General features: G+C 38.8%; 1 protein-coding gene across 2 annotated transcripts in view; it reads right to left on the bottom strand.

The window, feature by feature from the left end:
- MICAL2 (microtubule associated monooxygenase, calponin and LIM domain containing 2) overlaps window positions 1-18,859 on the bottom strand; it is a 290,110-nt gene that overhangs the window by 69,047 nt on the left and 202,204 nt on the right. The window contains exon 27 of one of the 2 annotated variants that reach the window (XM_060261098.1): window positions 15,798-15,885. The exons of the other annotated variant lie outside the window; for it this stretch is intronic. The gene's annotated coding sequence lies outside the window, so the exon portion shown is untranslated. Of the gene's footprint in view, window positions 1-15,797; window positions 15,886-18,859 lie in introns of those variants that run through there. 2 annotated transcript variants of the gene reach the window in all.

Raw genomic sequence — 18,859 nt, forward strand, 5'->3', positions numbered from 1 at the left:
CATTTCTTCAATCAATTCTTCCTTGTTGGTGAGAATCAAATCCAAGATAGCAGATCCCCTTGTTTCTTTCTTCACTTTCTGGAAAAGGAAGTTGTCAGCAAGACAAATCAGGAATCTTTTTCATTTTTAGCAGAGTTGGACTTTCAACAGATGTCTGGGTAATTGAAATCTCCCATGATCACAGTATCCCTTCTCTTGGAGAACTTTGCTGTTTCAAACAATTAGTAACATATGGTAATAAATTTCAATTTCTTATATCATTAATAACTACTTTTTTATTTATCCCATATATTACTTTCTACCCACCCCTCCCCCCTTACTTGACCCCCGCTGGTGTTATATACTTAAAATATTAATATTAAAGGTACCCTTAATTAATAAGAACCAAAATTAATATCCTCCTCCCTCTTGTACTTAATCATTATCAAAAATTGTCCAATGTCCTTATATTTTCCACTCTTTTTCTATGTATCTTCTGAACTTTTTCAACTCCATCTTAAATACTTCTAAATCATAGTCTCTTAAGGTTCTTGTTAACTTGTCCATTTCACTCCATGTCATAACTTTTACAATCCAATCCCATTTCTCTGGTATTTTTCTTGCTTCCAGAACTGCACATACAATGTCCTAGCAGCTGAGAGCAAGTACCAGATTAAAGTTCTATCTTCTTTTGGAAATTTTTCCATTTGTAATCCCAACAGAAAAGTCTCTGCAACTTTGTTAAATTCGTATCCCAAGATCTTAGAAATCTCTTGTTGAATCATCTGCCAATACTTTTCGCTCTTTCACAAGTCCACCACATATGGTAGAAAGAACCTTCATGTCTTTTACATTTCCAACATCTGTCTGGCATCTTATTGTTCATCTTTGCCAACTTTTTAGGAGTCATATACCATCTATACATCATCTTAAAACAATTTTCTTTCATCTTCCGTAGACCATTTTAAAAGTAACTTATAGATTTTCGAAATTAATTTTTCATTATCTCCAAGCAGAACTTTTTCCATTTCTGTTTGTTCTCATCTTATTCCTTCAGTTTTCAAATCACTTTCCACCAAACTCTTTATTTGTTGCATTTGAAACCAATCATATTTATAATTCAGCTCCTCAGCAGTTTTCAACTCTATTTTACCGCTTTGTATTTTTAATAGTTGATTATATGACATCCATTTTCCCTCTCCTGACTCAGCTGTTATTTTTATTACTTCTGCTCGCACTATCCATAGTGATTTTCTCTCATCGCCATATTTCTTATACTTCATCCAAATATTTAGCAAATTATTTCTTATGTAATGGTGAGAGAAAAAACCATCCATCTTTTTCTTCCCATAGTACATATAAGTGTGCCAGCCGAATTTATTCCTGTGACCTTCCAACGTTAAAAGTTTTTTATTCAACAGCATCACCCAATCTTTTATCCACACTAAACAAACTGCTTCATGATATAATCTTAAATCTGGTAATTGGAATCCACCTCTTTCTTTAGCATCTATTAAAACTTTCATTTTAATCCTTGGTTTCTTTCCAGCCCATATAAATTCTGAAATCTTTCTTTGCCATTTATTAAATTGTTTACTGTCTTTCACAATCGGAATAGTTTGGAATAAATACATTACTCTCGGCAAAATGTTCATCTTAATTGCAACTATTCTACCAAGCAATGGCAAATTAAGCTTGTTCCACTTTATCATATCTTCATCCATTTTACGCCATAACTTTTCATAATTATTTTTAAACAAATCAATGTTCTTCATTGTTATTTCTACACCCAAATATTTTACTTTAGAGATAACTTCACATCCCGTTAACCTCTGCAATTCCTTTTATTTACTTGCATATTTTTACATAAAAGTTTTGATTTTTTTTATTAACGTAAAGTCCCGCCAATTCTCCAAAATCTTGTATTTTAGTTAACAACAAAGGTGTTACGTGTAGGATTTTCATTTATAAACATTATATCATCTGCAAATGCTATATATTTATAGGTAAATCCTTTAATTCTCAATCCTTCTATTTCTTCATCGTCTTGTATTTGCATCAATAAGATTTCAAGAGTCATTATAAACAACAATGGTGAAAGCGGACAACCTTGTCTTGTACCTTTGCTGATTATCATTTCATCTGTAAGATCTGCATTTATACATAGCCTTGCACATTGTTCAGTATATATTGCCTTTATCATTCTTATAAAGTTTTCCCCCAACTTTATTTTTTCCATTACTGCAAACATAAAGTCCTAGTTCAAATTATCAAAAGCTTTCTCTGCATCCACAAAAAATAATGCAACTTCCTTCTCTGGATGTCTTTCATAATATTCTACAATATTTACAACAGTTCTAATATTGTCTCTTATTTGCCTTTTAGGGAGAAAACCCGCTTGATCTTCCTTTATAAAATTTATTAAATATTGTTTAAGTCATTGTGCCAAGATTCTTGTGTATATCTTATAATCATTATTTATCAAAGATTTCAGGTTTTCACAGCTGGTAACATCATTAGGGTTTGTAGAATCTTTCGGGATCAAGTGCCGTGTTCTACTGGAGAAAGTTTTCCTTCCAGACATTTCGTTCTCAGCTGCGGAGAACATCCTCAGTGGCGTTGCAGCCGGAGCAGGCGCTCAGACCTTCTTGGCTGCTGTAGAAGGTCTGAGCGCCTGCTCCGGCTGCAACGCCACTGAGGATGTTCTTCGCAGCTGAGAACGAAACGTCTGGAAGGAAAACTTTCTCCAGTAGAACACGGCACTTGATCCCGAAAGATTCTACAAACCCTAATGATGTTACCAGCTGTGAAGGTCTGAGCGCCTGCTCCGGCTGCAACGCCACTGAGGATGTTCTTCGCAGCTGAGAACGAAACGTCTGGAAGGAAAACTTTCTCCAGTAGAACACGGCACTTGATCCCAAAAGATTCTACAAACCCTAATCATTATTTAATAATGAAATTGGTCTATAATTCTTTACATTTGTGACATCTCTTTCTTCCTTTGGAATCAACGACATTACAGTTTCTTTCCATGTATTTCGTATTTCCCCATTTAATTTTATTGCATTCATCAATTTTTGAAGTTTCAGTACTAATTCTTCTTTAAGCTTTTAAATTTTTTTTGCCGTATATCCATCTGGTCCAGGTGCCTTTCCAATTTTCATTACATTAATCACTACTTCAATTTCTATTTTTTCAATTGGATCATTCAAAATTTGTTCCATATATTCAGTTAAGGGTGCTATTTTGATCTTTTGCAAATACGCTTCAATCCTTTCTTTCTTTACTTTAACACCCTTAAATAATTTAGCATAATACTTAAAAAATTCTCTCTTTATTCCTTCTTGATCTACCATCTCTTTTCCATCATCCACAATTTTATTAATCATTTTACTTTCTCTCTTTTTCTTCAATTGCCAGGCCAAGTACTTTCCAGGTTTGTTTTGTTGTAATTTTTTTCAAATTCCATTCCATTTCCTTATTTAACAAATGTCTCATTTGTGTTTGTAATCTCCCTTATAATTTCCTTTTTTCCTGGCCTTTTTCTTAATTCACCTTCTTTTTTCTTAATTTCATTTTGAATGTCCAACGTCTGTTAATCTTTTGCTCTCTTATCCTTATTATTCAATGTTATTAATATTCCTCTCATTACTGCCTTGTAGGCATTCCATACCGTCTGAAATTCCATATCTTCTCTATCATTGACTTGGAAGTAAGCTTTAGTTTAATTTTCTAAAAATGTCACTATTACTTTATTTTGTAGTAAATCTTCATTTAATCTCTATCTTCTCGACTTTTTAGACAATTTTGCAATCCACATTATTGGGTTATGGTCAGCTCCTATTTTGGGTAAAATCTCTATCTTCTTCTTATAAGTCCCAAATCTTTGGTACCCCACAATATGTCAAATTCTAGAAAAATAATTATGTCTGGCTGAAAAAAAGGGATAGTCCTGTACTTCAGGATTGAACTTCCTCCATATATCCTCCAAATTCTCTTGTTTAGCCAGCTCAAAAAAAGACTTTGGCAATTTTCCTTTATCAATTTTTTTTCTTCCCAGATCTATCTACTGTGTTCTGAATTGTTCCATTAAAGTCCCCCATCAACAAAATATGCCCATAGGTCACTTCATCAAGATGTTGCGTAATATTTTTAAAGAAAATGTCCTTTGCACCATTTGGAGCATAAAGTCCCAACAATAAAGTTTTTTTAGCATTCAATGTAATTTCCACCGCTATATACCTTCCATCTTTATCTTTAAAACCAATTTCAGGTCTAATTCTTTTTTAATATAAAAAATTACTCCTCTCTTCTTCTGTTCAGCCAATGTATAAAATTCTAGTCCCAATTGCTTATTCCATATAAATTTATAATCCTTTTGTCTAATGTGCATTTCTTGTAAACAAACTATGTTACAATTTTGTTTTTTTATCCAATGAAATGTTGTCTTTTTTGTGGTGAGTATAGTCCATTTACATTCCAAGATATCAATTTGTAATCCATCATGGTGCAAATTCTTTATTTTCACCATAGAATCTATGCAATTCCTGTGTGTTTCTAATCGTAATCCTTTTCCCTTGAAGTTCAAAGCTCAAACCTTCAGGTATTATCCATCTGTATCTCATTCCATTGTCACGTAATTTTTCTGTCAGCTTTTTATATGCATTCCTGTCAGTTAACACTTGTCTTGATAACTCTTTCATAATTCTTATTCTACGACCTCCCGCTGTCAATGTCTTTTCAAAATTTTTGTTCATGATTTTTCCCACCATTTCTTTTGTCATAAATCTTATGACCACATCTCTTGGCAGATTATTCTTTTTTGCATAGAGTGAATTCACTCTATACATATAGTCATACATATTTCTGTTCCCTTCAGGATCTTCCTCCAAAAATTCTGCAATTATTTTTATTATGTATTCTTTCAGATCAGATTCTTCATCTTCTGGTACACATCTCAGACGGATCTGTGTCTCCATCAACTTGCAGTCATGTATGATCACTTTTTCTTGTAATTTTAACAAGGCGGAATCATGTTTTCACTCTCTCTTCCACCTCTTGTACTTTTTTGTTATTACTACAGTCTCATTTCTGAGATTCTCTATTTCTTTTTTTAATTCTTTTTTTTTAATCCTCAATATATTTTCTTATTTTTTTAGAGACAGTTATCATTTCTTTCACCCCCTTCATTATCTTGGCTTCCATTGCATCTAATTGGGCTTGCATTTTCTCCATTGAAGCAGACCTAGCGCGAGTTTGCTTCGGGTCTGACATTTAAAAAAGATTGAAATTTTTTATCTCACCAAATTAAATTTGGACCATCAGGTTTAATAGAGTGAAGCTTGCCCTTTCCAATGAACCCAATTTTGCCATCCTCTGAGCCTCCCAGGCCCAGATATTAATATTTAAAGTTTTTATTTTTCCCAAAATGGCAGTCGCGACTTTTGCTTCATTTTTTTTTAAAAAAATTCTTCTTTTCCCTTTAACCAATTCAAATCTTCTTTACCACTATCCAATAGTCCTTATTTTATCATTGCCAACTCAGTTAATTCCACCAATTTTTATTGTCCCAGTCACTTTAAAAACATTGTTAAAACTTTGTCCTCCCAGCAATGGCCACAGATGTTTCTCTCTGATATTATAATCCCAGAGTAGGCTGTTTACTTCTCTAACTTTCTTCTTCTTCCTCTGGTACTTCCTGCTTTTCCTGCCACCAAGTCTCATTTCGCTGGTAGAGAAATCTCAAAATATCTGATGTACTTCCTTTGTTGACTATGAGTGCTGCAGATCTATGACGATGGGGCTACCTCCTCAACCGCAGATTATCTAAACAATAAATTCCTTTCTCCTTTTAACGCTGTCTTTTAAATTTACAAAGTTCAAATTTAGCCCCTTTTCTTCTCTTCCTTTCAGGCTTCCATTGTTTCCAACTCCCACCTTTTAATTTTGTTTTGTTTAGCTTTAGTTAGTCCCAGAGTGAAAAGATAGTAATCAGTGCCTTTTTTTTTGTAGTTTATCCAGATCAACACCAGTCTTTTGTAAATTAGATGTTTAAAGTTGTAAAAGAAGATTCGGATCCTGTTGAGCTTATGTCAAATAAAAGACTCTGGAAACTTCTGCAGATGATGAATATGCAACTTCTCTCCGGAGATCCCTCAAAGCCTCAAAGGAGCCCCCCCGGGACTCCCTTTCAGCCTGGGTAAGTCTCCTCAAAGTATCTGTGCATATCTTGGACAATTCTCTAGCTGAGAAAAGTAGGCAGTAGGTATTAATTTGCCCTTTACTACCCCAAACAGAAGTGCCAGCCTGCCCCCGTTAAGGAAAGAAGCTCAGCTCGCCATTTTCTCTTCTCTTGGAGAACTTTGCAATCTGTTGTAGGAGTATCTCATCCAAGTCCTCTGCCTGGCTTGGTGGTCTATAGCAGACCCCCACCATAATATCACTGTTATTTCTTACTCCTTTTGTTTTTACCTAGGCTCTCAACTAACTGCCATGCTCAGATTCACATATTTCCTCACAAGTACGGTATATACCTCCATCAAATATACTGCTACGCCTCCGCCTTTTCTCATTTGCCTGTCCCTTTTAAATAAGTTGTACTCCTGAATCCTAACATTCCAGTTGTGAGTGTCATCCCACCACGTTTCAGTAAGGCCTATTATGGCATAGTCTTCCTCCTGTATTAGGACTTCCAGTTTTTCCTGTTTGTTTCCCATATGCATTAGTGTAGAGAAACTGGAATCTACATCGGAATCGTTTAATGCATCCCGGGGGGTTTAGTTTCCGTACAAACCTGCAAGTTAACATTACCTAGCGTATGTGCCACTCTCTGCACGTCTTTAATGTTATTATCCCATTTCTGGCAGCATACGAGGCTTTTCAGCAGGTCTGCAAACCTGTCATGGGATAATGGTGCTTGGCCAGCCACAGCCCCTGGCTACTGGGCCTGCACCAGCTGACTGGCCAAGGTAGGGAGGCAAGCTTCTTCTATCAGTACTGTACCCTCTCAACCAGGCTGCAGGGCCTGCTATTGGCCATCCTGATACACCTTACAGAGGAGGGGTGAGGAATCAAAGCCGGTGTTCCCAGATTAGAGTCTGCACACTTAATCACTACACCAAACTGGCTCTCAAAATGGCTGGATAACCTCTGCTTATGGACTGTTAAGTGAGGGAAGTGCTCACCCTCTCTAGTTCATTAATGTTTTATTAATAGTGTGCTTATTCTGTATATTGCTTTTGTTTTTCCTCACCAATGAAAAACTTTTACATCAGGAAAATTCTATTTGCTTATGACCCAGCATTCAGGTTAGTTTTAAGAACACCTTTTCTTCTTCCTGTTTTCTCAGAAGACACACCATCCTCCTGACAAAAATTCACTCATCTGAGTTTAATGTGGTAGTCAAAGCAATCTTCTTTAGACAAGACTTTACCCTGACAGTTGAGGGCATGTCTTTCATTCTTTAAAATGTACATCCCAACATACTCCAAATATATATTTAAAATATTAAACATTTTAATTAGTAAAGTCATCCCTCCAGGAGAGGGTTATTCTTGTTTCTTTTTTTTAGATTCAGGTTGTTTTGAAGCAATAGAACAAAGTTAGAGTCCAGTGGCACTTTTAAAACCAACAAAGTTTAATTCTGGGTATAAGCTTTTATGTTTCAGATACAGACATTTATCTTATGAAGTGTGCATGCACACAAAAGCTTATACGTGAGTTAAACATTGTTAGTCTTTCATGTGCTTGCTGGTCTCATATTTTGTTCTGTTGGATTTTTTAATCATTCTTTTCAGCTTTTCATGCCTTAAAGAGACCAAAGTCTCCTAAAGTAGCACAGGAATGTCTCACTTCATGCAAAGGGGCTCTAAACTGGGTTTTTTAAAAAAGCTTTTATCCAATGATTTTTCTCTGAAGATCAAAAGGTTAAAACTTCACAATACTATTGATCCATCCTGAATAGCCATGTTTTGTTGAAAAGGCAGTGATGAGGGATATGACATCACTCAAGCATGGAACAACAGTTAGGGCAGTTTGTTTTAAATTCTCCCCAAGCAATGACATTCACTGCATGCCTTTGGGGCCAGGAACATGCTCATAACCACAATTGTTAATTCAGTCCCATTAAGCAGGGAGCCTTGGGGTGTGTTCAAAAATCCACTTGTAAAATTTAGTGTAGTGTGGACACATTGTTTAGTGTAGTGTGGATGCACCCTTTATCAAGAGGAAGAGGAAACTGAAAGGAAAGGTAAACAGGGTCAAAACCCTTGGGGAAGCTTGGAGGCTATTTAAAACTACGATCCTAGAAGGGAACACAGGCTGTGGCAAATCAAATGCAAGTCTGTGATCAGGCAGGCAAAAAGAGACTAGGAGGAGCACATTGCAAAAAGCAATGACTAATAATAAAAATTTCTTCAAATACGTTAGAAGCAGGAAACCAGCTAGGGAGGCAGTGGGGCCCTTGGAAGACCAAGGGGTAAAAGGATTACTGAAGGATGATAGGGAAATGGCTGAGAAGCTGCATGCATTTTTTTGCATTTTTTATCTTCACTGTGGAAGATGAGAAGTGTTTGCCCACTCCAGAATCACTAATTTGGGGAGAGGTGTTGAAAGACCTGAGTCAAATTGAGGTGACGAGAGAGGAGGTCCTACAAATGATAGACAATTTAAAAACTGATAAGTCACCAGACCCAGATGGCATACCTCCAAGGGTTGTGAAAGAATACAAAAATGAAATTATGGCTCTCCTGACAAAAATATGAATCTCTTATTAAAATCTGCCTCTGTTCCTGAGGACTGGAAGGTAGCAAATGTCACCCCCATCTTTAAAAAGGGTTCCAGAGGAGATCCTGGAAATTACATGCTACGGTCACCTCAAGAATAGATCACTGTAACGCTCTCTACATGGGGCTACCCTTGGCGCTGACCCGGAAAGTACAGCTAGTGCAGAACGCTGCAGCGTGGCTGCTAATGGGGCTCCCCCGGTGGGAGCACATTCAGCCAGTGCTGAGAGAGCTGCACTGGCTACCTATTGTGTTCCGAGTCGGTTTCAAGGTGTTGGTATTGACCTTTAAAGCCCTCTATGGTCAGGGGCCTGTCTATCTGTGGGACCGCCTTTTCCCACATGTTCCCCGGAGAGCACTGCGTTCAGGGACAAAAAATCTGTTGTCCATCCCTGGACCAAGGGAGGCTAGGTTGCGGCAGATGTGAGCTAGGGCCTTCTCGGTGGCAGTGCCAGAATTGTGGAATACTCTCCCAGAGGCCATAAGGGCCCTGCGGTATCTTTCCACTTTCCGCAGGGCCTATAAGACCGAACTGTTTTGACAGGCCTTTGAGATCTAACCTAATTTGGGAGAGAGCTGCCACTCTACACCATTACAGAGTACCATGATCACCATTTACATTTATATTTATGTTAAATTATATCATAGTGATACAGCACCAAAAATGCAATGGAATGTTTTATTGTTTAAGTGTTTTAAATAATTTTTAATTGTAGTTTTATTGGTTAAATTGTAAAAATGTATGTTGTTAGCCGCCCTGAGTCCGATTGCAGAGAGGGTGGGATAGAAATTTAAATAAATAAATAGTTAGTCAGTCTGACTTCAATACCAGGAAAGTTAGTGGAGGCCGTTATTAAAGAGAGAATTAGTAGGCACATTGATGAACAAAAATTGTTGAAGACGACTCAGCATGGGTTCTGTAAGGGAAGGTCTTGACTCACTAACCTGTTACAGTTCTTTGAGGGGGTGAACAAACATGTGGACAAAGGGGACCCAATAGATGTTTATATTGACTTCCAGAAAGCTTTTGATGAAGTTCCTTTTGATAAAGCTCAAGAGTCATGGGGTAAAAGGATCTTATGGATCAAAAACTGGCTAATTAATAGGAAACAGAGTATCTGTATAAATGGGCAATTTTCTCAGTGGAGGGTGGTAAGCAGTGGGGTGCCGCAGGGTTCAGTACTGGGTCTGATGCTTTTTAACTTGTTCATTAATGATTTGGAGTTGGGAATAAGCAGTGAAATGGCTAAATTTGCAGATGACACTAAATTGTTCAAGGTGGTGAGAACCAGAGAGGATTGTGAGGCACTCCAAAGGGATCTGTCGAGGCTGGGCGAGTGGGTGTCAACATGGCAGATGAGGGTCAATGTGGCCAAGTGCACACTGGGGCTAAAAATCCTAACGATAAATACAAGTGGATGGGGTGTGAAGTGGAGGAGACTGACCAAGAGAAAGATCTTGGGGTCATGGTAAACTCATTGAAAATGTTGAGACAGTGTGTGACTGCAATAAAAAAGGCCAATGCTATGCTGGGAATTATTAGGAATGGAACTGAAAACAAATCAGCCAGTATCATAATACCTCTGTATAAATCGAAGGTGAGGCCTCATTTGAAATACTGTGTACAATTCTGGTCACCGCACCTTCAAAAAGATATATAGCATTGGGAAAAGTCCAGAAAAGAGCAACTAGAATGATTAAAGGATTGGAACACTTTCACTCTGAAGAAAGGCTAAAACACTTGGGGCTCTTTAGCTTGGAGAAACGTCAAGTGAGGGGTAACATGATAGAGGTTTAAAAGATTATGCATGGGATGGAGAAGGTAGAGAAAGAAGTACTTTTCACCCTTTCTCACAATACAAGAACTCATGGGCACTCAATGAAATTGATGAGCAGTCGGGTTAGAACGGATAAAAGAAAGTACTTCTTCATCCAAAGGATGATTAACACATTGAATTCACTGCCACAGGAGGTGGTGGTGGCTACAAGCTTAGCAAGCTTCAAGAGGGGATTGGATAAACATATGGAGCAGAGATCCATCAGTGGCTATTAGCCACAGTGTATTGCTGGAATTCCCTGTCTGGGGCAAGTGATGCTTTGTATTTTTGGTGCTTGGGAGGGGCAACAGTGGGAGGGCTTCTAGTGTTCTGGCCCCACTGATGGACCTCCTGATGACACCTGGGGTTTTTTGGCCACTGTGTGACACAGAGGGCGTTTTCGCACTCACCTTCAGCCGGCTTGACCCCCCTCTTCACCGCACAGGATCTGCGTGGATTTCGCACTAAACGCTGCGGAGCAGCTGGAAGAGCCGGAAAGTCCCGGCGCTTTTGCGGCGCAAACGGAAACTGCTTTTTGGCGGTTTCTGTTTGCGCCGCAAAAGCGCCGGGACTTTCCGGCTCTTCCGGCTGCTCCGCGGCGTTTAGTGCGAAATCCGCGCAGATCCTGCGCGGTGAAGAGGGGCGTCGCGCCGGCTGAAGGTGAGTGCGAAAATGCTCAGAGTGTTGGACTGAAAGGGCCATTGGCCTGATCCAACATGGCTTCTCTTATGTTCTTTTGTTCTTATGTCCATTCCTTAAGAAACCCTAGATAAAGCCAGTCATTCTAGGTCAAATCCTGTCAAGACTTGAAACAATATGCCCATATATACAAGACCAGAACTCTTCCCCTATCAAAACACTATCTACTTCAGTAAGGTGGGTGTGTGCGGAGGGGAAACAAAGTTCCAACCAAAGAACATAGTCACAAAGCAGTTTTGATTCTCCTAAAGCAAATGAGGGGTTAAAACAGAAAACAAAAATAGCATTAACATAGCAGCAATTTGTTAAACTGTTATTATAAGTAGGGGTGAAGAGAAAAGGAACTGCATATTTAATATCCTGCTGCTTTCAGTGAAAGATAATCATTACATAGATGCATTGGAGCAATCTGTGTTAATTTGTATATTAATACCTGTAGTCACAATAATAGCTGTAATGTTCAAGGCCATTACATTCAAAGCTTACTAAAGAAGCAAATGAAGAGCTACAATAAATCATTACTGAACTAAAAAAAGTCAGCTCAGCCAAAGGACGGGAAGGTTAGCTGCAGCAAATAATGAAAGTGCCAGGAATCTTGAGCTGGGGCCTTTGGCAGTGGGATCCAGCGGATCCAGCGGACATTACAACAATGCCTTCAACACATCATTTTTCATAAACAGCATTGTCATAGAGCTTTAACTAAATTCAGTGTTTACAATATTAGAGAGATAATATACATCTATTAGTTCCTCAGCATCAGGCATGAGGAATTCCTGGTGAACCAGGTGGTATGACAATATAGTGAACAAGTTCAGTCAATGCCACATTGGAACAACTTGCATTTCAGCTGCTATTCTGTTCTAGTTTATTGTACCACTTGTGCTTGCTTTCTTCAGAGCTTTGCTTTATAATATTATTAGAAGTAGATCCAGCATAAAAAAACTATAGCCTTACTAATTCAGTTATAGTTTGATGCTGGTGTTCCTTGCAAAGAACACATAAAACATGAATGGGAGGTGCATCTCTTTATACTCAGGGACATGTGGTGGACACACCAAGGGAATATGGCTGCCTATACCTCTCTAGAATAGGGGTGTTGAAGTCATTTGTTAGGAGGACCAGATCTAACACAAATAGGACTTTGTGGGGTTGGGCCATATGTGTCATAAAATGTAATGTGAGGTAGTAGAGATGTGTTATAAAGAACACAAAAATAAAGATATTATTTTTAACAAAATACAAACATGCTAAAATTCTTGCAATATTTTGTTTAAAATGGAAAGGTGGGGGAATAGTGAGAGCCTGGCAATGAGATTTTTAAAATATATCAAGAAAAAACACAAGAATCACAGCAGAAACTAAAAATATAAAATGCTCTGAGCCTGTGGAAACAATGACACCGCATTGCAAGCTTCTCTCCCCCCTCCCCCTGGTCTACCCTTTGGCTGTGGGTTTCCAGATTAGAGTACTCACTAGGTCAGATTCATTCAGCAGAGACAAGCTGGCTCAAAGCATCAACCCTTTGTTTGCAAGGACATGACTCCAGGAAGCATGAGTTTCAGCTGGCTATAGGAATGCTGAAAGTGAAACTATCTCCAGCTCATTAAAACACATTGCAGCACAAAGTTGCAAGGAAAATGTGGAATGGATTTTTCATTAAAGTCTCTGAGCCCCATCTATCTGGGCAGAGTCCTTAATAAAGAATCCATTCCATGTTTTCCTTGCAGCTTTGCTTCCTGCTGCAGTCAGCAAAGACAAGGCAGAAAGAGCTGGGAAGTGAAAGAGCAGGGAATTTTGTCAGCCTGAGAGCTTCAAAGGGTGTGGGCAGAAGTGGGAGGAGAGGGGAGAAAAGTCCCACAAGCCTCATTAAAGCCCTGGGTGGGATGAGTGTGGCCCACGGGATGGATATTTGACACCTCTGCTCTACAGCATGCTCACTCTGCATCTGGTCACATTCATCTCTGCAGCTTTCAGACTTAACCACAGCAATCACATTCTCCTCTGTAAAATCTGAGCAGGTGCAAAAGGTACACTTGCAAATTTTATACACTTCTAGCATTTTTCTCATGGTCAAATCAATAAAAAATTCTTCCTGCCAAAATCAGCTAATGCAGAGCAGACTTTCCTGTTGCAGGATTTTCAATAAGAGTTGTATTTATGGTAATCTTATCTCAAAAATTATATCACCATTATCTCAAAAATGATATTGCCATTCTGGAAAATGTGTAGCAATGAGCAACATAAGAAACCAAGGGCTGGAGGAACATTCTACACAAAGCAAGTCTTAAGTGTTTGGGCTTTAAGAAGATCTGTGATAGCTACGAGGTTTATAATGTTATGTGTTGAGTAAACAATGGATAGAGCAAACTTTCCCACACTCTGCTGTAATACTGAAACTCAGAGGCACTCAGTAATCCTGACGTACAGCAGAAAAAGCAAGCAGCTCTTGTACAATTCCCCCTATAGCCAAGCATGTACTCTCTTTGTAAGCTCTGGAGATATTATGCAACACTGGATATTTCAATGTTGTATTTAGAGGATTTATATGCTCTCCAGAGATCTGTTCAAGGTCTCACAAAGTAAAAACAGTACAATGAAATAATAAAAAGAATAATGTAAGAATGATCAGTACTAGACCAAACCATAAACAAACAAGCCTTATCTACACATTCTAGCCTAGGAGTGTCAAACTCATTTGTTAGGAGAGCAAGATTTGACATAAATGGGACTTTGTGGGGCGTATCATAAAATGTAATGCCAGGTAGTGGAGATATAAATTTTATAAAGGATACAGAGAAGCATAATTAGATATTATTTTTTACTTAAAATGCAAACGTGCTTTAAAAAGACACCCATTTTTAACACTGGTTTCACGGTCTGAGATAAATTCCTACTCAGTTGCATTTTTTGGTAGAGAAGCAGCTCTGAAACTTTTCATCTTACAACACTGTTACCCACACATTAGTAAACAATATCCCCAAAGTACAGCCACTCATGGTTTTCTTTCTGTACACAGAAAAGCTCATGCATGTCTGAGGGTAGCCTCAGCACCCCTGAACTTACCAGAGGTGAACAGGCCTGGGCCAGCTGGAGCATGACTGACAATGGCCTGCATACAGAACTCAGCCCCACTCTTGTCAGTCAACACAGCAGGGCAGTCCAGACTCCAGATGGCAAGCCCATTTGAAGCACAGCCTTCTCAAGAGCCAGTGGCATGCCCCACCCAACAGGGTCAGGTGAGAAAGAAAGAGCTGTCATGTGGAGTAGCCCTGAGCCTTAATGCACCAGCACCAGCTGGCTTGGTGGAGGCGGGGCAACCATTTAAATAAGGTGAAGGGCAAGGCTGGAGGCTGGTCTGGCTGAGTCACACTCAAGTGGCAATAGCTCCTGCCAGTCAACCAAGAGTGTGATGGGGCAACCCCTCAGGAAGCCAGTAAAAGGAAATGGGCATATACTAATAAGTCTCCTTCATCAGAATAAGGGAGTCAGGCCTTGGAGAAGTTAACCTGCTTGCCAGCTAACTGACTACAGGGAAGGGCTGTAGAAAGAGAGGAGACGACGACCTAGGACCTTTCCTCTCTCTAGTCCAAGCCCTGTTGAATTCTCCAAGAGGGAGACTTTATCAGCTCCACCTAATGCTGATAGTGTGACAGATACACTGTGGTACAAAACAACCCTAGAAATAAGATTTTGACTTTTGGGTACTTATTAAACCCAGCTTATCAAATGTGTTTGGGGTAAAAAAATTCCCCGTAAGCTTTTCCTCCCCAGAAAACGATGCTCTGATACAGCCTTTTTTGTTCATCTAGAAAACATCCTCACCACAGAGAGTTCTTGGGGTAGAAAAATACTCCAGAAGAACAACATATTTTACAAGTTTTTGTATTAATCAAACTATTTTGTCTTATGTGAAAATGTGCATTTTACAATGGTTAAACACCACCGCACATACACAAATCATTGTGGGTTCCTTTTCTATCCAAAATACATTGGCGTTTGGTGGATGGTAGAAGTATATCCCAGAATACACTGATAGCATTTTTTTAGAGTGCAGTCAAAGTGTTAAGAATATTTGTATTTTTTCCTTTAAAAATGTGTATTCATAAAAAGAACCTTAGTAACTTTTGGATAATTATCCTATTTTTTTTCAAGGTAATGATGAAAAGGCAGAAGTTTGCGAGAATGTGTTTTTGCCAAAGTTCCACTGAGGAAAGACTGTGGGCAACTGTAACAGAAAGGTTCTAAAATGTTACTATGTAACACCATTTTAAAAACAAGTATGTCATAGGTTAAGAAAAAGTGAATATAATTATTGTGTCATGAGAAACTAGCCAACAGAGAAGTTTGAAACTGTGTTTCTTTAGAACAGTTTCTGGTTTAAAAGAAAGAGAGGATGCAATATTTACAGAGAACTACATTTATTTTTTTCAGCCAATTTAGGACATTAAACATCGTTGTGTGCAAAATACAAATTTCCATGTGACATTTTAAAATATATTTTAAAAAACTAACAAAAACTCTCAAGTTTAGGAAGCAAACATCAAAACTGAAATAACTGAGAGGAAAGGGAAAAAATCCTTGCTGACATTGCTTAAGAGATGAAGAATCTGCAAAAGAAATGAATATAGTATAGCAGAGATAATTGCAGCAAAAATCTTATCCTTATCAAACAGGCATCACTCACAGCAAACAAGAAAATCACTTTGTTAGAAAACCATACACCCTTCCTAACCTTTCTTTTTTGACTCCAAGTCTGACTAACATTTTAAAATGTAATTAATGTTGCAACATACTGAATGAGACCTTCGGTGTTCCAGATAGAAGAAATGCAAGGGATTGAAGGGAATTTCACACTTAATTTATCCAAATAGCTTCTTTCTTTTAGGCCTGCAATAAAACTAGACCTGTTCTTGTCATAGTGGGTTGTGATCAGGCCTCAGATTCAGCAGGAGCTCACCGGAGCTCAGTTCCTGAACCTTTCTGAGGGTTCCCCCTCTTCCTCCCCACCTACCTTGTCCATTGAATAGTAGGTGCAGCTGCATAACAATCCCTGGATTAGGAGAGTGGGCAGCCAGCCAGCCACCAGGAGCTTTGCCACACCCCCAGCAGCCCTCATTAACCCCTGGAGAAGCCTGCACCACCCTTTCTCCACTTCTTATGCGATTTTGGGCAGTGGGTGTGGCTTGCTAGCCTTTTGACTGGGGGTGGGGGTCAGCCCAGGAGAGCCCCAGGTGAGCAAGGCCTGATTGGGCTGGCTGGATCTCTAGCCAGCCCAAGCAGGCCTCGCTCGCCCGGGGCTCTCCTTTCTTACATCAGGTTGCTTTTGTGTGGGGTGGGGGTGGGGTAGCATAACCTAATGCTAATGAGCTCTGCTACCTATTTTTCTACAAAATGACCCCTGGTTGTGATTGTTGAATGAAGGATCATTCTATAGCAGTACACTAACTATTCTGCTTTTCTGTTAAAAGGATTGACCCACTGGTGATGTGCATTGCAGTGTAGAGCATGAAGAATGTGTTAGAGAAAGATAGTGTACTAGAGCTGCACTACTAAAGTGTACTTTTTTAAAAGGAATGCATGGGTGGCTAAATATTTGGCCTCTCCAAAACAAGACCAGACACAGAGGAATGGTTGAATACATTGTTCATCACTGGTGATAATCACTCTAACTACCTAGCATGTGCTTGTGCCAACAGCACAACAATGGACCGCATTAGAATTCAGCATAATTGGCTGTACTTCTGAAGTTGGGGATGGGGGGGGGCCTAGCTTGGCACTTTGAGGTACTACTAAAACATGACAACCCTATTCTTTGTTACATGGCACTCACTGTCAAACTAAATGGACCTCGGCCACACAACTAGGACAGAGACAAGAGTGCTTCTGTATTCCTAGAAATTCATTGACTATATGAGTCCTAGAAGTGAAGAGTACTTTTTACAGCAGAAGTTTTTAATGACCTGTTGCCCAAATGAATAGGATTAATTGATTTGCATAGCAGAAGTGTTCTGATGATTACAGTCTTATGTCTTGTTTCTATGAGCTAACATAGCATATTATAGGACTGGGTGTCAAATAAGACTAGGACCAGAGCATGGTAAGAATGTTTGGTAGACTCTGTCCATTTACCTTGACTTTTATGATACTTCTGGCTGATAGTAAGCAATTCTGGGGAGAAAATATGATCAGACTTCCTGATCAGAGTAGATGGAATACCTTGCTTCTTTTGAACCCTCATCACAGCATATATGGCACTAGCATGTATATGCTTCAGACTGAATGTTTCTACAGCTATGCTAAGGTAACTCTTTAGCGTGGGTGGCCAAACTGTGGCTCAGAAGGCACATGTGGCTTTTTTCACAGATACTGTGCAGCTCCCAGAGGTTGAGGAGGAACTTAATGAAGGCTTACTTTCAAGTAATCATGCTTAGAACTGGGACCTCAGTCGGCCTCTGAGTGCTGACCCATAGGTAGGTGACTATTTCTGCTATGTGAAGAGTAGGGAAGAAGGGGGAAATAGGCAGGCTTGCAAGCTCTTCTCCTCCACCATAGAGGTCACACAGAGACCTAGAGCAAGGAAAGAGAGCACAAGAGCCAAGGGAGCCAGTGGAAAGAGGGATGGAATTAAAGAGGGCAGTGCAGAATTTCCCCTTAGTTTCATAGCTCTTGTAGGAGCTGTATTTATTAACCTTGGTGTCAAGGTTACAAGAGATGCATAATGATGCAAATGGTGGACAGTGATTTATATTCTTACATATATATTGCCTTCTTCCACTAGTGCAAAAAAATAATTCTTTAATCTTTCCCTGTGTTGGTCTTATGGGGACTGTTCCCAGCTTTTGTTTTTTAAAAAGTCTCCCTTTAGCATGGTTATGTTGTAAAGTGTATACATATGTATTTTATCTTTCTTTGCAAATAAAGCATTAAGTGTTTTAATAAAGCCATGTGTGTAATACTTGTTCATCTCTTGTGGCTCTCAAACATATGGTGTTTATTCTATGTGGCGCTTATATTAAACAAGCTTGGCCACCCCTGCTCTGTAGGATATTATGCTGGCATTACAGCAATATACCAGCATCCAAAGCAAGTATACAAAAACTTATTACCAGTATGCCCAATTTCAATGGGGCAAGGTAACAACCTTAAATAATTAATAATTACTTTAAAATTATCCAACACTTACAGCTTAATCTTAGAAAAGAAGCAATCATGTATTTCGTTACAAAGATCTGATACTTCATTTTTCTTTTAAAAGTCACTTTTGTCCAATGAAAATGTACATATAATCCTAATGTATTTATCATCCAGAGATCTTTGTCTTTACTTCCAGATATGTAGTTTAGTATGATCTTGATGCACTATTATATTCTCAGCCCATCAAACCATCACAAAGAGAAAAGGGGAAAAAAAGATTTACCTAACATCTAATTATAAGATATGAGGTTATAAATAACTTGAAATACATGCAGAAAGTAAGAGAAATCATGATTCCTTTTCTGAAAAATAAGCCATAGTTAGTCATAAACTGCAAATCAGTTTAAGACAATCATGCAAACTCGTATCTTTTAAATATCTCAGATG

The sequence above is a fragment of the Heteronotia binoei genome, chromosome 21, assembly GCF_032191835.1.
Source record: "Heteronotia binoei isolate CCM8104 ecotype False Entrance Well chromosome 21, APGP_CSIRO_Hbin_v1, whole genome shotgun sequence".
Lineage (NCBI taxonomy): Eukaryota > Metazoa > Chordata > Lepidosauria > Squamata > Gekkonidae > Heteronotia > Heteronotia binoei.